Genomic DNA, 18,131 nt, shown 5'->3' on the forward strand with positions numbered 1-18,131 from the left:
TCGAAAATTAGAGATAAATGTAATTTGAAATTAAAATTTGAAACAATTAGTTAATTAAAAAGAATTTTTGAAAAAGAGAGAGATATTTTCGAAAATAGAAGAGAGAGAGGTAGTTAGGTGGTTTTGAAAAAGATAAGAAACAAACAAAAAGTTAGTTAGTTGATTGAAAAAGATTTGAAATCAAAATTTAAAAAGATAAGAAGTTAGATAAGATATTTTGAAATCAAATTTTGAAAAAGATAAAGTTTTTGAAAAAGATAAGATAAAAAGATAAAAAGGTTTTTAAGAAAAAGATATTTTGAAAAAGATTTAATTTTTAAAATTACTTAACTAACAAGAAACTACAAGATAAGATTCTAGAACTTAAAGATTGAACCTTTCTTAACAAGAAAGTAACAAACTTCAAATTTTTGAACCAATCACATTAATTGTTAGCTAATTTTCGAAAATTTGATATAAAGATAAGAAAAAGATTTTGAAAAATATTTTGAAAAAGATTTTTAAAATTTTCGAAATTTATAAAGAAAAAGAAAAAGATATGATTTTTGAAAAAGATTTTACAAAGATAAGATTTTTAAAATTGAAATTTTGACTTGACTTGTAAGAAACAACTAATTTTGAAAATTTTTGACCAAATCAACCCAAAATTTCGAAAATTGGAGGGAAATAAGGAAAAGATATTTTTTTGATTTTTGAATTTTTAATGAAAAACACAAAAATGACCCAAAGCATGAAAGTTTTGGATCAAAACACAAGATGCATGCAAGAATGCTATGAATGTCAAGATGAACACCAAGAACACTTTGAAGATCATGATGAACACCAAGAACATAATTTTGAAAAATTTTTGATGCAAAGAAAACATGCAAGACACCAAACTTAGAAATCTTTAATGCATGGAAAATATGAATGCAAAAATGCACATGAAAAACAACAAACAACAAAAAACAAGAAAACATCAAGATCAAACAAGAGGACTTATCAAGAACAACTTGAAGATCATGAAGAACACTATGAATGCATGGATTTTTCGAAAAAAATGCAAGAAAAATTTTTAAAACATGCAATTGACACCAAACTTAAAAATTGACTCAAGACTTAAACAAGAAACACAAAATATTTTTGATTTTTATGATTTTCTAATTTTTTTGTATTTTTATTAATTTTTTTTTCGAAAATATTCTTAAAAAAAAACGAAAATAAAAGAAAAATTTTGAAAAAAAGATTTTTGAAAAGAAAATTACCTAATCTGAGCAACAAGATGAACCGTCAGTTGTCCATACTCGAACAATCCCCGGCAACGGCGCCAAAAACTTGGTGGACGAAATTGTGTTCCTTGATATTGGCCCTTTGGTATGTACACAAAAACTATTGTGTCTCTTGGTTAAATTCACAACTCCGTTCAACTAACCAGCAAGTGTACTGGGTCGTCCAAGTAATAAACCTTACGTGAGTAAGGGTCGATCCCACAGAGATTGTTGGTATGAAGCAAGCTATGGTCACCTTGCAAATCTCAGTCAGGCGGATTAAACATGATACTTGATTAGATTCAAATAATAAAATAGAAATAATAAAAGGGATAGAATACTTATGCAGATTCATTGGTAGGAATTTCAGATAAGTGAATGGAGATGCTGTATGACCCAAGGACGCCTGCTCTCCTACCGCTTCTACTCAGTCCTTCTTACTCCTTTCCATGGCAAGCTGTGTATAGGGGTTCACCATCAGCGGTGGCTACTTTCAATCCTCTCGGGAAAATGGTCCTCTGCGGCTGTCACTCGCATGGCTAATCGTCTGGAGGCATCACCCATGGTTGATGGCTACATCCCATCCTCGCAGTGAAAACTAATGCTCACGCACTCTGTCACAGTACGGCTAATCACTGGTTGGTTCCTGCGCCTACAGGAATAGAATCCCTTGATTCTTTTGCGTCTGTCACTAACGCCCAGCACTTGCAAGTTTGAAGCACGTCACAGTCATTCATTACCGGAATCCTACTCGGAATACCACAGACAAGGTTAGACTTTTCGGATTCCCAGGATCCTACTCGGAATACCACAGACAAGGTGAGACTTTCCGGATCCTCATAAATGCCGCCATCTATCTAGCTTATACCACGAAGATTCTGTTGGGGAATCTAAGAGATATACATTCAAGCTCGGTTGCATGTAGAACGGAAGTGGTTGTCAATCACGCGCGTTCATAAGTGAGAATGATAATGAGGGTTATCTGACTCATCACATTCATCATGTTCTTGAGTACAAATGAATATCTTGGAATAAGAATAAAAGAGGAATTGAATGAAAGAAAATAGAACTTCATTAATACTTGAGGTACAGCAGAGCTCCACACCCTTAATCTATGGTGTGCAGAAACTCCACCGTTGAAAATACATAAGTGAAAGAGGTTCAGGCATGGCCGAATGGCCAGCCCTCTCCATGATCAAGTGACCGAATGATTAAAGAGTTAAAGTGGTCAAAAGATGTCTAATACAATAGATAAATGTCCTATATATACTAGACTAGCTACTAAGGTTTACATGAGTAAGTAATTGATGCATAAATCCACTTCCGGGGCCCACTTGGTGTGTGTTTGGGCTGAGCTTGATCAATCCACGAGCTGAGGCTTCTCTTGGAGTTGAACTCCGAGTTATGACGTGTTTTGGGCGTTCAACTCCGGATCATGACGTTTTTCTGGCGTTTAACTCCAGACAGCAGCATGTACTTGGCGTTCAACGCCAAGTTACGTCGTCATTCTTTGAATAAAGTATGGACTATTATATATTGCTGGAAAGCCCTGGATGTCTAATTTCCAACGCCATTGAGAGTGCGCCAATTGGAGTTCTGTAGCTCCAGAAAATCCATTTCGAGTGCAGGGAGGTCAGATTCCAACAGCATCAGCAGTCCTTTTGTCAGCCTTCTTCAGAGTTTTGCTCAAATCCCTCAATTTCAGTCAGAATTTACCTGAAATCACAGAAAAACACGCAAACTCATAGTAAAGTCTAGAAATGTGAATTTAACATAAAAACTAAGGAAAACATCCCTAAAAGTAGCTTGAACTTACTAAAAACTATCTAAAAACAATGCCAAAAAGCGTATAAATTATCCGCTCATCACTCACCATTCAAATTTAAACCACTTTCCCTCCCAAACCCACCCTCCCATAGCCGAACCCTACCCCTCTCTCCACCCCTATATAAACCCATCTTCACTCCTTCATTTTCACACACCCTAACAACTACTTCTCCCCCCTTTGGCCAAACCACAAAGCCATCTCCATCTCCTCTATTTCTTCTTCTTCTACTCTCTTCTTTCTTTTGCTCGAGGACAAGCAAACCTTTTAAGTTTGGTGTGGTAAAAGCATTGCTTTTTGTTTTTCCATAACTATTTATGGCATCCAAGGCCGGAGAAACCTCTAGAAAGAGAAAAGGGAAGGCAAAAGCTTTCACCTCCGAGTCATGGGAGATGGAGAGATTCATCTCAAGGGTGCATCAAGACCACTTCTATGAAGTTGTAGCCATGAAGAAGGTGATCCCCGAGATCCCTTTCAAACTCAAAAAGGGTCAACTTTGATCAAAGGTTGGACCAAGTCCTCATAAACATTTGTGAAGAGGGCGCTCAATGGAAGAGAAACTCAAGAGGGAAGCCGGTTCAACTGAGAAGGCATGACCTCAAGCCCATCACTAAGAAAAGGATGGAGCAAACAAGAGATCCTACTCATCATGAAATCCCTGAAATGCCTCAAGGGATGTACTTTCCTCCACAAAACTATTGGGAGCAAATCAACACCTCCCTAGGAGAATTGAGTTCCAATATGGGACAACTAAGGGTGGAGCATCAAGAACATTCCATCCTCCTCCATGGAATTAGAGAAGATCAAAGATTCATGAGAGAGGAGCAACAAAGGCAAGGAAGAGACATTGAGGAGCTCAAGCATTCCATAAGATCTTCAAGAGGAAGAACAAGCCGCCATCACTAAGGTGGACCCGTTCTTTAATTTCCTTGTTCTTTATTTTCCTGTTTTTCAAAAATTAGGCTTTATGTTTATCTATGTTTGTGTCTTGTGATCATTAGTGTCTTAGTGTCTATGCCTTAAAGTTATGAATGTCCTATGAATCCATCACCTTTCTTAAAAAAAATGTTCTTAATTGAAAAAGAGAAGAATTGCATGAATTTTAAATTTTATAACAGATTAATTATTTTGATGTGGTGGCAACAATTTTGTTTTCTGAATGTATGCTTAAACAGCGCATATATCTTTTGAATTTGTTGTTCATGAATGGTTGGCTCTTGAAAGAATGAGGAAAAAGGAGACATGTTACTGAGGATCTGAAAAATCATAAAAATGATTCTTGAAGCAAGAAAAAGCAGTGAATACAAAAAAAAGAAGCGAAAAAAAAGAGAGAAAACAAAAAAAAAGGAGAAAGAGAAAAAGAAAGAAAAAAAGAAATAAATAAAGTTGTGATCCAAGGCAAAAAAAGTGTGCTTAAGAACCCTGGACACCTCTAATTGGGGACTCTAGCAAAGCTGAGTCACAATCTGAAAAGGTTCACCCAATTATATGTCTGTGGCATGTATGTATCTGGTGGTAATACTGGAAGACAGAGTGCTTTGGGCCACGGCCAAGACTCATAAAGTAGCTGTGTTCAAGAATCATCATACTTAACTAGGAGAATCAATAACACTATCTGGATTCTGAGTTCCTATAGAAGCCAATCATTCTGAATTTCAAAGGATAAAGTGAGATGCCAAAACTATTCAGAGGCAAAAAGCTAAAAGCCCTGCTCATCTAATTAATACTGATCTTCATAGAAGTTTTTGGAATTCATTGCATATTCTCTTCTCTTTATCTTATTTGATTTTCAGTTGCTTGAGGACAAGCAACAATTTAAGTTTGGTGTTGTGATGAGCGGATAATTTGTACGCTTTTTGGCATTGTTTTTAGTATGTTTTTAGTATATTTTAGTTAGTTTTTAGTATATTTTTATTAGTTTTTAGTTAAAATTCACTTTTCTGGACTTTACTATGAGTTTGTGTATTTTTCTATGATTTCAGGTATTTTCTGGCTGAAATTGAGGGACCTGAGCAAAAATCTGATTCAGAGACTGAAATGGACTGCAGATGCTGTTGGATTCTGACCTCCCTGCACTCGAAGTGGATTTTCTGGAGCTACAGAAGCCCAATTAGTGCGCTCTCAATGGCGTTGGAAAGTAGACATTTTGGGCTTTCCATCAATGTATAATAATCCATACTTTGCCCGAGATTTGATGGCCCAAACCGGCGTTCCAAATCAGCTCAAGAATGCCCGGCGTTAAACGCCGGAACTGGCACAAGAATGGGAGTTAAACGCCCAAACTGGCACAAAAGCTGGCGTTTAACTCCAAGAAGAGTCTCTACACGAAAATGCTTCAATGCTCAGCCCAAGCAAGTGGGCCCGGAAGTAGATTTTTCTGTCATTTACTCATTTCTGTAAACCTTAGGCTACTAGTTCTTTATAAATAAGACCTTTTGCTATTGTATTTTCATCTTTGGACATCTAGTTCTTAGATCAGATCTTTGGATCTTAGACCATCTTTAGATCTTTGAATCTTTTGATCACGTTATGGGGGCTGGCCATTCGGCCATGCCTAGACCTTGTTCTTATGTATTTTTAACGGTGGAGTTTCTACACACCATAGATTAAGGTGTGGAGCTCTGCTGTACCTCGAGTATTAATGCAATTACTATTGTTCTTCTATTCAATTCAGCTTGTTCTTATTCCAAGATATTCATTCGCATTCAAGAACTTGATGAATGTGATGATTATGTGACGCTCATCACCATTCTCACTTATGAATGCATGCCTGACAACCACTCCCGTTCTACAAGCAAACAAGGCTTGAATGTTTATCTCTTGGATTCTTTAATCGGAATCTTCGTGGTATAAGCTAGAATTGATGGCGGAATTCAAGAGAATCCGGAAGGTCTAAACCTTGTCTGTGGTATTCTGAGTAGGATTCAATGATTGAATGACTGTGACGAGCTTCAAACTCCTGAAGGCTGGGCGTTAGTGACAGACGCAAAAGAATCAATGGATTCTATTCCAACCTGATTGAGAACCGACAGATGATTAGCCGTGCCGTGACAGGGTGCGTTGAACATTTTTACTGAGAGGACGGGATTGTAGCCAGTGACAACGGTGATGCCCAACATACAGCTTGCCATGGAAAGGAGTAAGAAGGATTGGATGAAGACAGTAAGAAAGCAGAGAGACGGAAGGGACAAAGCATCTCCATTCGCTTATCTGAAGTTCTCAACAATGAATTACATAAGTATCTCTATCTTTATCTTTATGTTTTATTCATATATCATCCATAACCATTTGAATCTGCCTGACTGAGATTTTCATGATGACCATAGCTTGCTTCATACCAACAATCTCCGTGGGATCGACCCTTACTCGCGTAAGGTTTATTACTTGGACGACCCAGTGCACTTGCTGGTTAGTTGTGCGAAGTTGTGTTTATACCATGGTATTGAGCACCAAGTTTTTGGATTCATTACCGGGGATTATTTGAGTTGTGAAAAGTAGTGATCACAATTTCGTGCCCTAACCGCCGCTCACCAACCACCTTCCGGTGACCTCGTCGCCGCCGCAACCCTTCCTTTTTCCTTCTCTCTTCTCTTCTCAGTCCCTCTTTCCCTTCTCCCTTCCCTGTCGCATACTCTCTGTTTGCCCTTGCCGCCATTAGCCTCGCCGGTGAGCTACCCTACAACTATCACCAACCTCTCTCTCTCTACCACTCGTTCTTCTTCTCATCGCAGCAATAGAGAGGAGCTATATCTCTCCGCTGTACCCCCTATCCCAGCATCACCGTCCTGCTATCCCTACTACCGGGCAGCTGCTGTCCTTGGGTGGCACCACTTCCTTTCACCATTCTTCTCCCAATTATGTCTCTACTACTGCTCCCAGGTGCCCCCATTTCGAATATTTTGCTCTGTTTTTATTTTTCTTTTGTTAATTATATCTTGTAGGTTAGATAGCAATGTATGCGGTTAGGTAGTTAGAATGTGGTTAAAAGATTCTAGGCCTGATAATTGCTCCGTTCCTGTTTACCTTCGAAATATAAATTGCATGGTTGTTTGATTGGTGATGTCCTTTGTGTTTATCTTACTGCTGTGCTGTTCTTTTCATTGCTGCCTTGCTGTACTTTCTTTGTTTGATTGTGTTTGATGCTGCCTGTGCACATGAATCACATATTTTTATCATGTTTGATGCATTTTTGGATTCATGAATTATTTTTGCTGCTGTTTGCTATCCATAAACATCCAATTTACTGCTGGAATGCTGCCCAAATTTCCGAAAATTGTTTTGTTCTTCAACCTATACCCTAGGCATTGAACTTCACACTTTTGAAGTGAAATCTACCTATCTTTTACCAAGCTCAATTCCTAGGTTGATTTGGTTGGCATTTCTGTGCTTATTTTGTTTCCGTGATATGCATTGAACCTTCATATGCTTTCAATTTTTCAAGCTAAATCAAATGCCTTTTGACTAATTACTTAGCTCACCGTTTGATCTAACTTGCAATTCTCTTAAATATGGTTCATTCTTTTGCATTGATTGGTACATTTCACTAGTGTGACCCTTTTGCGTTCAAATGGTTTTCAACTTGCTTTTGGTTACACTAATGCATGTTTCAACTTTTCCAACACCAATTATTGCACATTTATGACATTGATTAATGACTTGCTTTCAATTAATTGCTCTTTTTGCAATTTCATATTTCGTCGTCAATGACTGCTTCTTCCCCATGATTATGAGTGTGCTTGCTATCCTTAATTTTCTGCATTCATCCTAATTAAGCAGATGAGCGTCATACCCCTAACCTTTGAACTAGTTTTCTAACTTCTAACTTGAATAACCAACTAATTCCTATTTTTAGTTTTCAACTAACACTTTAACCATTCTTCTTGGGTATGACGGTTATTGAGGTTGATAAATAAGCACTATGCATATATTTCTCGATTTCTTGGTTTGTGGCTTGGATTAAATTCTTATTCTTGTTGCTTGCATTCCAAGCTTTCATCTTTTTTACCTCACTTCATGAATGTGTGATTCCTTGCTTTCTTTCCTCTACTTGGCTTAAATGTTTATATCCTGCAATATCTATTTTTCAGGATGTCTGATAGAGAGAAAGCCAAGGTTACCTCTAGAAAGAGGAACACACCTTAGGCCTCTATTCTTTCTCCTTATGCCAACTATGCCAAGAACCCATTTAATGAAGTGGATAAAGAAAACCAGCAGCTCCCGCCTACTGACACAAACAGGTTTCCTAACTTGTACTGTGAGCTCTGTTTCCCAACCTATCGGAAGAAAAATATGAATATTGAGAAGAAATTGGCCCTTCCCACCGACCTGAGGCGATCCATGGAGGCCCGTATTCAAGAGATGGGCCTAGGCTTTGTTGATAGGGATTTGGGCAGGATATACACATCATGGGTAAAGGAATTTTACTGTAACTTCTTCAGAGTAACCCAAGGGGATGCTTTTTGCTCAATTATCGAGAGAGGCCAGGACTTGGCAACAGATTTTTGCCACCTATGTCATGCCTATTACCCATTTTTTCTGAGATTCTGATGGACATGCTCGTCCTGATCGGCTATGTTATGGAGGGGAAGGTGGTATATTTTTTCCGGTTGATTAGGAGGTACATATAGCGAGCACATGTCCGTGGCATACTTTCCTTTCCCACTCTGGTCACTAGGATGGCTGAGCTAGCCAGTGCTCCATGGAGAGACGATGATGTGTCACCACTAGCCCCAGACGATGACGAGGAGGAGGTTATTATTCTGTGGGGTACGTGGGTGCACGAGAAGCCTCCATCCAGCGTGCATCTGGAGCTCGAGCCAGAGCAGCACCAGCTGAACCTTCTTCTTCCTCAACTGCAACAGGACCATCAGCACCAGCAGCATCCTTAGTACCACCACTTGCACTCCAGCCGACATATCTACTAATTCAGCATCTGTTCCGCTTCATGGAGCACAGTGAGCACCGCATTATGCAATGCCTGGACAGAGTAGATCAGATGTTCATGGCACTGGGCATTGAGTTTCCCCCTCTTCCCGCTTCTTCCGCATCCGATGAGGTGGAGCAGGCTCAGCCAAAGGCACCTCCACAGACACAGGCTACCCCGGAGGCACAACAGCCCCCTGAGGAGCCACAGCCTGAGACCCAGCCAGATGCGACTATTGACCCTCACCATGAGCCCGAACAGTAGCATCGAGGACGGTGCTTCATTCTATGTGTGGGGAGGTCACCGTCATCGCCGTCGGTAGATAGCTTTACTTGGGTGAACATTTTTGGACATTATCTCCTAATTTATGTCATTTTACTTTATTTTGCACTCTTTTTGGATTATTGTATATACTGGTATTGTGGATATCTTTATTTTAGTTGTTGCATACTTTTATTTTAGTTTATTGCATTTTGCGCCTTAGATTGGATACATTTCATATTTTTAGTTGGATTTTCTTCATATAGTTGTTTTAGCTTTTTGGTTGTGATTAGAAAAAAAATATTTTGGATTGTTGAAACCTAAGTTGACCCCTTTGCATATGAAATTGGTTTTGATTGAAAAAAAAGGGGTAAACTAAGGAAATTTTAGAATTTCTCAATCACAACATTGCATTTAGAATAAGCTTAGTCAAAATGATAGAATTTTCCCAAGGAATTTATCTATAGGGCATCACCCTAATTGATTGGAAAATTTTTGTGGAACTTGTTTGAATTTTATACTTTGTGAAGCATGTTTTGAGCTAAGAACACAGGCTTGAGAGATTTGAGCCTAATGGTGTGGTTACATCTTATAACCACTTATTTTCCTTCTTGTGTGCAATTGTTCTCTTTCTATGATTGTGATCCTTGATTTGTTTAATTCTATATGTCCAATTATTCCTTGTATTCATGCATTTATATGATTGAGACCAATATTTCATTAGCTCACTTACCCAAATAGCCTACCTTTTACCTTCCATTGTTAGCCAATTTTAAGCCTACGCTTAACCCAATTGTTCTTTATTTTAGCACATTACAAGCCTAAAGTGAAAAACAATAAATGTCCCTATTTGGATCTTTGATTAGCTTAGGCTAGTAAGAGTGTTTATTATTCAAGTTTGGGGAGGTTTGGGAACATTGGTGGGGATAGAAGGGTGTTTTGCATTTTTATATTTGGGAATTGGGTGCATGCTCATGTATTGATTAAATGTATAGACCTTATACATTTTTGTTCTTGTATATAGTTTGAAAGAAAAAAAATTTATGGGAAAAACAAAAAGAAAAACAAAGGAAAAAAAGAAAAGAAAAGAAAAAAATAGAAAAGAAAGAAAAAGAAGAAAAACAATAAAAGGGGACAAAAATGCCCCAAAATAAAGTCCAAATAAAAGTGACAATGCATAAGTGTTGTGAAATTAAAAGAAAATACATGAATATGTGAAATGTGAAGAATGGGTAGTTAGGTTAGTTTTGAATTTGTACAGGCCATTGTATAGGTTAGGTGGGAAAGTCTAGGTTAATCAAAGATTCAAATTTTAGTCCACTTAACCATATATGATCCTACCTTGACCCTAGCCCCATTACAACCCTTGAGAAAGATATCATGATATTTATATGCATGAATTGAATGATTGTTGATTGTTAGATGAAGAACAAATTTTGGAAAAGCATGATTAGGGGAGAATTGAGTGAATCAACCCATAAACACGAGTGACTAGAGCGGATACACATCCGGTGAGGGTTCAATTGCTCAATTTCATGTTTTCACCATAATCATTCTTATTCATGCAAGTTTGTAAATCTTTTTGGTAATTCAATGCGATTGTGGGTTTGGTTTAGTTTAGCTCCTATTGCTTTATCCCTTGTGCTTACATATATTCCCTTGGAAGTTGATTTGTTTGGACCAAGCATTTGAATTCATATAGATAGTTGCATTTAGATAGTTTGCATATAGTTTAGTTACATTGAATAAATGTCATACCCCTTGTTTCCTTCTTATTTTAGCATGAGGACATGCTAAGGTTTAAGTGTGGGGAGGATGATAAACCCTATTTTTAGGGTTTATCCTATGTTGAATTTAGAGCATTCTGTTAACCTTTTCTCACATTTATTCAATTAAATAGTATAGTTCCATGATTGTCTTTTAATTTGTGCTTAAGTGTGAAAACATGCTTTTGGACCCTTGATTTGATAATTCTAATCTTTCTTTGATTCCACTAGATACCTTGATGTGTTTGCTAGTGATTTCAGATTGAAAAGGGCTAAGAATGGATCAAAGGAGTGAAGAGAAAGTATGCAAAGTGGAGAAACCATGAAAAGCCAAAGATTTGGGATACGCCCATGGACGCGCACGCGCACTAGACGCATACCCGTGGATCGCGCAAAACCCCATGGACGCGTACGCGTGCTGAAAGCATGCGCGTCGGTGCTGGCACGTGATTTTTAAGTGAAATCGTGCCCAACGAATTCACAGGAGCTGTGGGGCCCAATCTAAACCAAATTTGGCGCCAAAATGCTTAAAAAGATCAAGGATTGAAGGGGAATGCACCTTAGGACCTTAGAATACACATTAGTTAGTTTTAGATCTAGTTTTAGAGTTAGTTTCTAGAGAGGGAAGCTCTCCCTTCTCTCTAGAATTAGGATTAGGTTTAGGTTAGAATTTCTTAGATCTAGGTTTTAATCTTTGCTTTCATCTACTTCTACCTTTCAATTCTATGTTGCTACATCTTGTTCTTCTATTCTCTTGTTGCAATTATTCTATTTTGTTTCCATACTTTGTAAGTTGATCTACTCTTGTTCTTCTTATTTTCTTTTAATGCAATTTGAGGTAATTCATGTTAATTGTATTTTCGTTGATGGTTGTTGTTAATCTTTTGCAATTAATTATTGTTAGAATCCATTCTTGTTGTCAATTGACCATGCTTTCCTTTTGTGCCTTCTAAGTATTTGATGAAATGCTTGGAAGGATGTCAGAGTAGAATTTTATGTTCTTGGCTTGAGATGGTAATTTAGGAACTCTTGAGTTACTAATGCCCAAGCGATTGATGATTGGTAGCCATTGACTCTAGCTCTCATTAATTCAATTAGTGAATAGTTAGGACCTATGGACTCGGATTGATATAGCTCATATGACTCTTCTTTACTAGTTAGAGGATGATTTAATGAGATTGATCATTGCAATTATCATGATGTGATTAGTGATGAAGATAGAGATCCTTGACCACCAAACCTTGCCAAGACCGCTTTATCATTAGATTTCCATCGCCTTTTACTTTTCATGTCTCTCATCCAAAACCCCAAAATATATAACTCATAACCAATAGCAAGAACACTACCCTGCAATTCCTTTGAGAAGACGACCCGAGGTTTGAATACTTCGGTTATTAATTTTAGGGGTTTATTACTTGTGACAACCAAGTGCTTGTATGAAAGGATCCTTTGTTGGTTTAGAAACTATACTTGCAATGAGAATTTATTGTGAAATTCTATACCACACAAAAGTCTGATCATCACACCATCACAGAGTTCAGATAGTAACCCTCAGCTATCACTGCTCCTTTTTCTCCTTCCGGCATAAACTGGATTGACTGCTCAAAGCAATCCAACAAAACCCGGTTCTTTGACAACCAATCAAATTCCAATATCATCTCCAACCCAACCATTGGTAAACAGATCAAATCATGCACGAAGTCTCTACCCTCAAGCTTGAAACCTACTTACCTACACCCTGACCTAGTTATAACCGTCTGATGCGGAGTATGTACATGCAGATCAAAAGCTAATTCTGACACTTTCAAACCTAGTTCCTTAACTTTAGCAAAAGAAATTAACGAATGCGATGCTTGGTGCATGAAATTGCAATCACACTTTTGCAATCCGTACAACTAACCAGCAAGTGCACTGGGTCGTCCAAGTAATACCTTACGTGAGTAAGGGTCGATCCCACTGAGATTATTCTTGTTGAAACGAGCTATGTTTATTTTATTATTCTTAGTCAGGATATTAATTAAAATTATCAGTTGGAATTATTAGATTGGAAAAAGAAGAGGGAATAAAATCGTTACTTGTTGTGCAGTAATGAGAAATATGTTGGAGTTTTGGAGATGCCTTGTCCTCTGAATTTCTGCAATGTAATATTCAACTCAATTGTTTGTAAAGCACGTCTACGGCAAGCTGTATGTAGGGTGTTACCATTGTCAGTGGCTACCTCCCATCCTCTCAGTGAAAACGTTCCTATGCTCTGTCACAGCACGGCTAATCAGCTGTTGGTTCTCGATCATGTTGGAATAGGATCCATTGATCCTTTTGCGTTTGTCATCACGCCCAGCAATCGCGAGTTTGAAGCGCGTCACAGCCATTCAATCCTTAAATCCTACTCGGAATACCACAGACAAGGTTTAGACCTTCCGGATTCTCAAGAGTGGCCACCATCAATTCTAGCTTATACCGCGGAGATTCTGATTAAGGAATCTAAGAGAAGCTCATTCAATCTGATGTAGAACGGAGGTGTTTGTCAGGCACACGTTCATGGATTAAAGGGGGTGATAAGTGTCACAGATCATCACCTCCTTCATAATTAAGCGCGAATAAACATCTTAGATCGGACCATACACACGTTTGAGTGAAATAGAAACAATTGCATTAATTCATCGAGACGCTGCAGAGCTCCTCACCCCCAACAATGGAGTTTAGAGACTCATGCCATCAAAAAGTATGTAATTCAGATATGAAAATGTCATGAGGTACAAAATAATTCTCTAAAAGTTGTTTAAATAGTAAACTAGTAACCTAGGTTTACAGAATATGAGTAAACTAAGATAATTGGTGCAGAAATCCACTTCTGGGGCCCACTTGGTGTGTGCTGGGCTGAGACTAAAGCTATCCACGAGTAGAGGCTTTTCTTGGAGTTAAACTCCAAGTTATGACGTGTTTTGGGCGTTCAACTCCGGATCATGACGTGTTTCTGGCGTTTAACTCCAGACAGCAGCATGTACTTGGCGTTCAACGCCAAGTTACGTCGTCTATCTTCGGGCAAAGTATGGACTATTATATATTGCTGGAAATCCCTGGATGTCTACTTTCCAACGCCATTGAGAGCGCGCCAATTGGACTCTTGTAGCTCCAGAAAATCCATTTCGAGTGCAGGGAGGTCAGGATCCAACAACATCAGCAGTCCTTTTTCAGCCTAAGTCAGATTTTTGCTCAACTTCCTCAATTTCAGCCAGAAAATACCTGAAATCACAGAAAAATACACACACTCATAGTAAAGTCCAGAAATATGATTTTTGCTTAAAAACTAATAAAATTCTATTAAAAACTAATTTAAACATACTAAAATCTACATGAAATTACCCCCAAAAAGCGTATAAAATATCCGCTCATCACAACACCAAACTTAAACTGTTGCTTGTCCTCAAGCAACTAGATAAATAAAATAGGATGAAAAGAAATTAAGGAACAATAATATCTCAGAGTTTCAAGTGAAGCTCAGATTCTAATTAGATGAGCGGGACTAGTAGCTTTTTGCTTCTGAACAGTTTTGGCATCTCACTTTATCCTTTGAAATTCAGAATGATTGGCATCCATAGGAACTCAGAATTTAGATAGTATTATTGATTCTCCTAGCTTAGTATGTTGATTCTTGAACACAGTTACTTTATGAGTCTTGGCCGTGGCCCTAAGCACTTTGTTTTCCAGTATTACCACCAGATACATAAATGCCACAGACACATAATTGGGTGAACCTTTTCAGATTGTGACTCAGCTTTGCTAGAGTCCCCAATTAGAGGTGTCCATAGCTCTTAAGCACACTCTTTTTGCTTTGGATCACGACTTTAACCACTCAGTCTCAAGCTTTTCACTTGGACCTGCATGACACAAGCACATGGTTAGGGACAGCTTGATTTAGCCGCTTAGACCCGGATTTATTTCCTTGGGCCCTCCTATCCATTAATGCTCAAAGCCTTGGATCCTTTTTACCCTTGCCTTTTGGTTTTAAGGGCTATTGGCTTTTTCTGCTTGCTTTTTTCTTTCTCTCTTTTTTTTGGCAAGAATTTTTTTTCTTTTTTTTTTCACTGCTTTTTCTTGCTTCAAGAATCAATTTCATGATTTTTCAGATCATCAATAACATTTCTCTTGTTCATCATTCTTTCAAGAGCCAACAATTTTAACATTCATAAAATTCAATATCAAAATTATGCACTGTTCAAGCATTCATTCAGAAGACAAAAAGTATTGCCACCACATATAAATAATTAGAATTTTCCTTATTAAGAACTCGAAAAAATTAAATTGCCTCTTTATTCTATAAATCTACTATTTTATTCATGTTTGATGATGATGAGAAAAATAAGTTATAACTTAATTGGAAATAAAGCCAAAATAGATATGCTAATTACTACTACTCCTATATAACTTCTAAGGTAAAATCCTATAATAATACTATCACAGAGTTAAAGCTAGAATTAGAACTTAACAACCTATATTTTGGGAAGTGGATGTTCCTCTAGTCTGTGGGGTGCCTTCAAGAATTAATTTCTGACGCTTCAGCTCCCTTAAGTTCACATCCTTGCTCTTCCTGTTCCCTTAGGTGCCATGATCTTAATGAGTTTTAGCTCAGTGATCATGGCAAATCACACCAAACTTAGAGGTTTGCTTGTCCTCAAGCAAAAGAAAGGAAAGGAGAGGAGTAGAAGGAGAGGCAGTTTCGAAAAAAAGATAAGATGAGTTGAAAAAGATATGAGAAGAAATTAAAAAGATTTGAAAAAGAATTGGATTGGAAAAAGATTTGTGTTTATGAATTAAGATACATTTGATATTTTTGAAAAAGGGATTTTAGAAATTAGGGTTTTTAGAAATTAGGATTTAAAAATTTTTGGAATTGAAACATGTTTATGCAAGAAATCATGAATTGAAACATAAAAATTAGAAAATTTGTGAAGAAAAACGAATTTTACCTCCTCCCCACCATTCTGGAGTTAAATGCCCAAACGCTGCATGTTTTGGGCGTTTAACGCCCAAACGTTGCTTCTCCTGGGCGTTCAACGCCCAGCTGATGCATCTTTCTGGCGTTGAACGCCAGGAAGTCCTTTGTCACTGGGCGTTTTTCTGAACGCCCAGGATGCTGTCAATCTGGCGTTAAACGCCCAGAAGGTGCTTCTTTCTGGCGTTTAACGCCCAGAAGATGCTCCTTTCTGGCGTTTAACGCCCAGATGGCTACCCTTACTGGCGTTGAACGCCCAGTGGGTGCTTCTTTTGGGCGTTCAACGCCCAAAATGTTTCTTACTGGCCTTTTTTCGCCAGTGAACTTCCAAATTCCCCTGTAACTCTGTGAATTCAAGCAATTGCTATTATACCTTGAAGATACTTGGACACATACCTGTAAAAAAAGGAAATTTATTTAATTAGTAAATACTTTGTAAATGGCTGGGTTGCCTCCCAGCAAGCGCTTCTTTATTGTCTTTAGCTGGACTACCACTGAGCTCTAATCAAGTCTCAGTTTCGAGCATTCTTGCTCGAAGTTACTTTCAAGATAATGTTTAATTCTCTGTCCATTAACAATGAACTTTTTGTTGGATTCATTATCCTGAAGCTCTACGTATCCATATGGTGATACGCTTGTAATCACATATGGACCTCTCCACCGGGATTTTAATTTCCCGGGGAATAATTTGAGCCTGGAATTAAATAGCAGAACTTTCTGCCCCGGCTCAAAGACTCTGGATGACAATTTCTTATCATGCCATCTTTTTGCTTTCTCTTTGTAAATTTTTGCATTCTCGAAAGCATTGAGTCTAAATTCCTCTAGCTCATTAACTGAAGCAATCATTTTTCTCCAGCTAATTTGGCATCAAGGTTTAGGAATCTGATCGCCCAGTAGGCCTTATGTTCCAGTTACACTGGCAAGTGACATGCCTTTCCATACACAAGCTGGTATGGAGAGGTCCCTATAGGGGTCTTGAATGCTGTTCTGTATGCCCACAGAGCATCATCCAAGCTCCTTGCCCAATCCTTTCTACGGTTAATTACAGTCCATTCCAGGATTCTTTTAAGTTCTCTATTTGAGACTTCAGCTTGCCCATTAGTCTGTGGGTGATATGGAGTAGCTACCCTGTGGCTAACTCCATAACGAACCAAAGCAGAGTAAAGCTGTTTATTGCAGAAATGACTGCCCCAATCACTGATTAATACTCTAGGGGTACCAAATCTACTGAAGATGTGTTTCTGGAGGAATTTTAACACTGTTTTAGTGTCATTGGTGGGTGTTGCAATAGCTTCCACCCATTTGGATACATAATCCACTGCCACCAGAATATAAGTGTTTGAGTATGATGGTGGGAAGGGTCCCATAAAGTCAATACCCCATACATCAAACAACTCAATCTCCAAGATCCCTTGCTGAGGCATGGCATAACTGTGAGGCAGATTGCCAGATCTTTGACAACTGTCACAATTAAGTACAAATGCTCAGGAATCTTTATAGAGAGTAGGCCAGTAGAAGCCACATTGGAGGACTCCTGTGGCTGTTCGCTCACCTCCAAAATGTCCTCCATATTGTGATCCATGGCAGTGCCATAGAATCTTCTGTGCTTCTTCCTTAGGCACACATCTACGGATTACTCCGTCTGCACATCTCTTGAAGAGATATGGTTCATCCCAAAGATAGTACTTTGCATCTGTGATCAATTTCTTTGATTGCAGCCTACTGTACTCTTTGTGTATGAATCTAACTGCCTTGTAGTTTGCGATATCTGCAAACCATGGCACTTCCTGGATGGCAAAGAGTTGTTCATCCGGAAAGGTTTCAGAGATCTCAGTGAGAGGGAGGGACGTCCCTTCTACTGGTTCTATTCGGGACAGGTGATCTGCTACTTGGTTTTCTGTTCCTTTTCTGTCTCTTATCTCTATATCAAACTCTTGCAGAAGCAACACCTATCTTATAAGTCTGGGTTTTGCATCCTGCTTTGTGAGTAGATATTTAAGAGCAGCATGATCAGTGTACACAATCACTTTTGACCCTACTAAATAGGATCTGAATTTGTCAATGGCGTAAACCACTGCAAGTAGCTCTTTTTCTGTGGTTGTGTAATTCTTCTGTG

The sequence above is a fragment of the Arachis stenosperma genome, chromosome 1 (assembly GCF_014773155.1).
Source record: "Arachis stenosperma cultivar V10309 chromosome 1, arast.V10309.gnm1.PFL2, whole genome shotgun sequence".
Lineage (NCBI taxonomy): Eukaryota > Viridiplantae > Streptophyta > Magnoliopsida > Fabales > Fabaceae > Arachis > Arachis stenosperma.